Source organism: Oncorhynchus kisutch, linkage group LG18, assembly GCF_002021735.2.
Source record: "Oncorhynchus kisutch isolate 150728-3 linkage group LG18, Okis_V2, whole genome shotgun sequence".
NCBI lineage: Eukaryota > Metazoa > Chordata > Actinopteri > Salmoniformes > Salmonidae > Oncorhynchus > Oncorhynchus kisutch.
This window is the reverse complement of record NC_034191.2, coordinates 14,214,986-14,222,485: the sequence shown is the minus strand read 5'-3', so window position 1 is coordinate 14,222,485 and position 7,500 is coordinate 14,214,986. Positions and strand designations below refer to the sequence as shown.

Genomic DNA, 7,500 nt, shown 5'->3' with positions numbered 1-7,500 from the left:
ATTTGCTATAGAATACCTTTGGCTATAGAATACCTTTGGCTATAGAACACCTTTGGCTATAGAACAGCTTTGGCTATAGAATACCTTTGGCTATAGAATACCTCTGGCTATAGAACACCTTTGGCTATAGAATACCTTTGGCTATAGGAATACCTCTGGCTATAGAACACCTTTGGCTATAGAACAGCTTTGGCTATAGAATACCTTTGGCTATAGAATACCTCTGGCTATAGAACACCTTTGGCTATAGAATACCTTTGGCTATAGGAATACCTCTGGCTATAGAACACCTTTGGCTATAGAACATCTTTGGCTATAGAATACCTCTGGCTATAGAACACCTCTGGATATAGAACACCTTTGGCTATAGAACACCTTATGCTATAGAATACCTTTGGCTATAGAATACCTTTGGCTATAGAACACCTCTGGATATAGAACACCTTTGGCTATAGAACACCTTATGCTATAGAACACCTTTGGCTATAGAACACCTTTGGCTATAGAACACCTTTGGCTACAGAACACCTTTGGCAAAAGAACAGATTTGGCTGTAGAACACCGTTGGATATAGGACACCGTTGGCTACAGAACAATATTGGCTACAGAATACCGTTTGCTATAGAACACTGTTGGCTATAGAACATCTTTGGCTATAGATCCTCCGTTGGCTATAGAACACCGTTGGCTGTAGAACACCCTTGGCTACAGAACACCGCTGGCTATAGAACACAGATGGCTATAGAACACTGTTGGCTATAGAACACCGTTGGCTGAAAAACACCTTTGCCTATAGAACACCGCTGGCTATAGAACACAGATGGATATAGAACACTGTTGGTTATAGAACACCTTTGCCTATAGAACACCGCTGGCTATAGAACACAGATGGATATAGAACACCGTTGGTTATAGAACACAGATGGATATAGAACACTGTTGGTTATAGAACACCTTTGCCTATAGAACACCGCTGGCTATAGAACACAGATGGATATAGAACACTGTTGGCTATAGAACACAGATGGATATAGAACACTGTTGGTTATAGAACTCCTTTGCCTATAGAACACCGCTGGCTATAGAACACAGATGGATATAGAACACCGTTGGTTATAGAACACCGTTGGCTACAGGACACAGATTGCTATAGAACACTGTTGGCTGTAGAACACAGTTGGCTACAGAATACCATTGGCTATAGAATACCGTTAACTATAGAATGACTTTGGCTATAGAATACCTTTGGCTATGGAACCTTCTTTGGCAATAGAATACCGATGGCTATAGAATACCTTTGGCAATAGAACACCATTGACAATAGAATACCGTTGGCTCTAGAATTTCGTTGGCTAATGAATTCCAATGGCTATGGAATACCATTGACTATAGAATACCGTTAGCTATAGAATTCCATTGGCTATAGAACACCGATGGCTATAGAACACCTTTGGCTATAGAAAATACGATGGCTATAGAATACCGATGGTTATAGAAAACCTTTGGCTACAGAACCTCCGTTGACTATCGAACACCGTTGGCTGTAGAACACCCTTGGCTATAGAACACCGCTGGCTATAGCACACAGATTGCTATAGAAAACCTCTGGCTATAGAACACAGATTGCTATAGAAAACCTCTGGCTATAGAACACAGATTGCTATAGAAAACCTCTGGCTATAGAACACAGATTGCTATAGAAAACCTCTGGTTATGGAACACAGTTGGCTGAAAAACACAGATGGCTATGTTGATATTGAATACCATTGGCTATAGAACACCATTGACAATAGAATACCGTTGGCTATAGAATTTGGTTGGTTAATGAATGCCGATGGCTATAGAATACCATTGACTACAGAATACCGTTAGCGAAAGAATTCCATTGGCTATAGAACACCGTTGACTGTAGAACACCGTTGGCTGTAGAACACCTTTGGCTATGCTATAGAACACCGCTGGCTATAGAACACCGCTGACTGTAGAACACCGTAGGCTGTAGAACACAGTTGGCTATAGAACACCGCTGACTGTAGAACACAGATGGCTATAGAACACCATTGGTTATAGAACACAGTTGGCTAAAAAACACTGTTGGCTATAGAACACCGTTGGCTATAGAACACCGTTGGCTGTAGAACACCTTTGGCTATGCTATAGAACACCGCTGGCTATAGAACACCGCTGACTGTAGAACACCGTAGGCTGTAGAACACAGTTGGCTATAGAACACCGCTGACTGTAGAACACCGATGGCTATAGAACACCTTTGGCTATAGAAAATACGATGGCTATAGAATACCGATGGTTATAGAAAACCTTTGGCTACAGAACCTCCGTTGACTATCGAACACCGTTGGCTGTAGAACACCCTTGGCTATAGAACACCGCTGGCTATAGCACACAGATTGCTATAGAAAACCTCTGGCTATAGAACACAGATTGCTATAGAAAACCTCTGGCTATAGAACACAGATTGCTATAGAAAACCTCTGGCTATAGAACACAGATTGCTATAGAAAACCTCTGGTTATGGAACACAGTTGGCTGAAAAACACAGATGGCTATGTTGATATTGAATACCATTGGCTATAGAACACCATTGACAATAGAATACCGTTGGCTATAGAATTTGGTTGGCTAATGAATGCCGATGGCTATAGAATACCATTGACTATAGAATACCGTTAGCGAAAGAATTCCATTGGCTATAGAACACCGTTGACTGTAGAACACCGTTGGCTGTAGAACACCTTTGGCTATGCTATAGAACACCGCTGGCTATAGAACACCGCTGACTGTAGAACACCGTAGGCTGTAGAACACAGTTGGCTATAGAACACCGCTGACTGTAGAACACAGATGGCTATAGAACACCATTGGTTATAGAACACAGTTGGCTAAAAAACACTGTTGGCTATAGAACACCGTTGGCTATAGAACACCGTTGGCTATAGAACACAGATGGCTATAGAACACAGATGGCAACAGAACACAGTTGTCTATAGAATACCGTTTGCTATAGAACACTGATGGATATTGAATACCATTGGCTATAGAACACCGTTGGCTATAGAATACCGTTGGCTATAGAATACCGTTGGCTATAGAAGAGCTTTGGCTATCGAAACACCTTTGGCTATAGAACAACGTTAGCTATAGAATACCGTTAACTATAGAATACCATTGGCTATAGAATTCCATTGGCTATAGAACACCGTTGACTGTAGAACACCGTTGGCTGTAGAACACCTTTGGCTATGCTATAGAACACCGCTGGCTATAGAACACCGCTGACTGTAGAACACCGTAGGCTGTAGAACACAGTTGGCTATAGAACACCGCTGACTGTAGAACACAGATGGCTATAGAACACCATTGGTTATAGAACACAGTTGGCTAAAAAACACTGTTGGCTATAGAACACCGTTGGCTATAGAACACCGTTGGCTATAGAACACAGATGGCTATAGAACACAGATGGCAACAGAACACAGTTGGCTATAGAATATCGTTTGCTATAGAACACTGATGGATATTGAATACCATTGGCTATAGAACACCGTTGGCTATAGAATACCGTTGGCTATAGAATACCGTTGGCTATAGAAGAGCTTTGGCTATCGAAACACCTTTGGCTATAGAACAACGTTAGCTATAGAATACCGTTAACTATAGAATACCATTGGCTATAGAATACCGATGGCTATAGAACACCTTTGGCTACAGAATCTTCATTGGCTATTGAATTCCGATGGCTATAAAATACTGATGGCTGTAGAAAACCTTTGGCTACAGAACCTCCATTGACTATAGAATACCGTTGACTATCGAACACCGTTGGTTGTAGAACACCGTTGGCTATGGAACACTGTTGGTTATAGAATTCCATTGGTTATAGAATACCGATGGCTATAGAATACCTTTGGCAATAGAACCTCTGTTTGCCTTTGGCTATAGAACCACAGTTGGCTATAGAATTCCGATGTCTGTAGAATACTGTTGGCAAAAGAAACCGTTGGCTATAGAATACCATTGGCCACAGAATACCATTGGCTATAGAATTCCGTTGGCTATAGAATTCCGATGTCTATAGAATACCATTTGCTATAGAAAACCGTTGGCTATAGAATTCTGAAGTCTATAGAATAACTTTTGCTATAGAATACCATTGGCTGTAGAACACAGATGGCTATAGAACACAGTTGGCTATAGAATACCGTTGGCTATAGAATACCGTTTGCTATAGAACACTGATGGATATTGAATACCATTGGCTATAGAACACCGTTGGCTATAGAATACCGTTGGCTATAGAATACCGTTGGCTATAGAAGAGCTTTGGCTATCGAAACACCTTTGGCTATAGAACAACGTTAGCTATAGAATACCGTTAACTATAGAATACCATTGGCTATAGAATACCGATGGCTATAGAACACCTTTGGCTACAGAATCTTCATTGGCTATTGAATTCCGATGGCTATAAAATACTGATGGCTGTAGAAAACCTTTGGCTACAGAACCTCCATTGACTATAGAATACCGTTGACTATCGAACACCGTTGGTTGTAGAACACCGTTGGCTATGGAACACTGTTGGTTATAGAATTCCATTGGTTATAGAATACCGATGGCTATAGAATACCTTTGGCAATAGAACCTCTGTTTGCCTTTGGCTATAGAACCACAGTTGGCTATAGAATTCCGATGTCTGTAGAATACTGTTGGCAAAAGAAACCGTTGGCTATAGAATACCATTGGCCACAGAATACCATTGGCTATAGAATTCCGTTGGCTATAGAATTCCGATGTCTATAGAATACCATTTGCTATAGAAAACCGTTGGCTATAGAATTCTGAAGTCTATAGAATAACTTTTGCTATAGAATACCATTGGCTGTAGAACACAGATGGCTATAGAACACAGTTGGCTATAGAATACCGTTGGCTATAGAATACCGTTTGCTATAGAACACTGATGGATATTGAATACCATTGGCTATAGAACACCGTTGGCTATAGAATACCGTTGGCTATAGAATACCGTTGGCTATAGAAGAGCTTTGGCTATCGAAACACCTTTGGCTATAGAACAACGTTAGCTATAGAATACCGTTAACTATAGAATACCATTGGCTATAGAATACCGATGGCTATAGAACACCTTTGGCTACAGAATCTTCATTGGCTATTGAATTCCGATGGCTATAAAATACTGATGGCTGTAGAAAACCTTTGGCTACAGAACCTCCATTGACTATAGAATACCGTTGACTATCGAACACCGTTGGTTGTAGAACACCGTTGGCTATGGAACACTGTTGGTTATAGAATTCCATTGGTTATAGAATACCGATGGCTATAGAATACCTTTGGCAATAGAACCTCTGTTTGCCTTTGGCTATAGAACCACAGTTGGCTATAGAATTCCGATGTCTGTAGAATACTGTTGGCAAAAGAAACCGTTGGCTATAGAATACCATTGGCCACAGAATACCATTGGCTATAGAATTCCGTTGGCTATAGAATTCCGATGTCTATAGAATACCATTTGCTATAGAAAACCGTTGGCTATAGAATTCTGAAGTCTATAGAATAACTTTTGCTATAGAATACCATTGGCTGCAGAATATCATTGGCTATAGAATTCCATTGGCTATTGAAATCCGATAGCTATAGAATACCAATAGCTATAGAACATCCGTTGGCTATAGAATTCTGAAGTCTATAGAATACCTTTGGCTATAGAATACCATTGATTATAGAATACCGATGGCTATAGAATACCTTCGGCAATAGAATCTCTGTTGGCTATAGAATTTCGATGGCTATAGAATACATTTGGCTATAGAGCCTCTGTTGACTATTGAACACTGATGGCTAAAGAACACCGTTGGCTATGAAACACCGTTGGCTATACAATACCATTGACTACAGAATGCCTTTGGCTATAGAACCTCCTTTGGCGATAGAAAACCTTTGGCTATAGAACCTCCGGTGGCTATAGAATACCATTGACTAAAGAACACCTTTGGCTATAGAATACGGTTGGCTATAGAATTCCATAGGCTATAGAATTCCGATATAGAATACTGATGGCTATAGAACCTCCGTTGGCTATAGAATTCCAATGTCTATAGAATACTATTGACTATAGAATTCCATTGGCTATAGAAACCCTATCGCTATAGAATTCCGTTGGCTATAGAATTCTGATGGCTATAGAACACCGATGGCTATAGATCCTCCATTGGATGTGGAATTCCGATGGCTATAGAATACCATTGACTATAGAATACCGTTGGCTATAGAATTCCATTGGCTATAGAATTCCATTGGCCATAGAATACCGATGGCTATAGAATACCTTTGGCTATAGAACCTCCGTTGGCTATAGAATTCCGATGGCTATAGAATACTATTGACTATAGAATACCTTTGACTATAGAATACCGTTGGCTATAGAATTCCATTGGCCATAGAATACCGATGGCTATAGAATACCTTTGGCTACAGAACCTCCGTTGGCTATAGAATTATGATGGCTATAGAATACCGACGGCTATAGAACCTCTGTTGGCTATAGAATTCCTATGGCTATAGAATACCTTTATAGGATACTGATAGGATAGGATACCGATGGCTATAGAACCGTAGACCATGGAATAAGTATGAGATTTGCATAGAATTGTGTGATGGTTTTTATTCATAATCACACATGGGGACAGGGCAACTGGCAGGTGTGTATGTGTAAGTGTATGTTGATGTTGGTATGTGTGTGTGTGTGTGTGTCTGCCATTACCAGGGCTGAGGCTGGAATTGGACTGTCACTCAAACTCAAGGAGTGGGAGCTAACATGTGTCTTCAAGTGAGAGGGAGGGAGAGAGAGAGGGGAGGGGAGGGAGGAGAGTCAGAGAGAGAGAGGGGAAGGGAGGGAGAGAGAGAGTCAGAGAGAGAGTTGGGGGAGGGGGAGGGAGGAGAGTCAGAGAAAGAGAGGGGAGGGGAGGGAGGAGAGTCAGAGAGAGAGGGGGGAGGGGAGGGAGGAGAGTCAGAGAGAGAGAGGGGAGGGGAGGGAGGAGAGTCAGAGAGAGAGAGGGGGAGGGAGGGAGGGAGGAGAGTCAGAGAGAGAGAGGGGAGGGGAGGGAGGAGAGTCAGAGAGAGAGAGGGGAGGGGAGGGAGGAGAGTCAGAGAGAGAGGGGGGAGAGAGGAGAGGTCACGAGAGAGGACGTAGGGTGGGAAGGGGAGGGAGGAGAGTCAGAGAGAGAAGAGGGGGGGGTGAAGGGGGAGGGAGGGAGTCGTAGAGAGAGAGAGGGGAGGGGCAGGGAGGAGAGTCAGAGAGAGAGAGAAGGGGAGGGGAGGGAAGGAGAGTCAGAGAGAGAGAGAAGGGGGAGGGGAGGGGAGGAGAGTCAGAGCATGAGGGGAGTACGGGGAGGGGAGGAGGAGAGTCAGAGAGAGAGAGAGGGGAGGGGAGGGAGGAGAGTCAGAGAGAGAGAGGGG

General features: G+C 42.4%; 1 protein-coding gene across 4 annotated transcripts in view; it reads right to left on the bottom strand.

Annotated features, from left to right (window-relative positions):
- gria4a (glutamate receptor, ionotropic, AMPA 4a) overlaps nucleotides 1-7,500 on the bottom strand; it is a 147,340-nt gene that overhangs the window by 34,751 nt on the left and 105,089 nt on the right. The gene's annotated exons all lie outside the window — the stretch shown is intronic.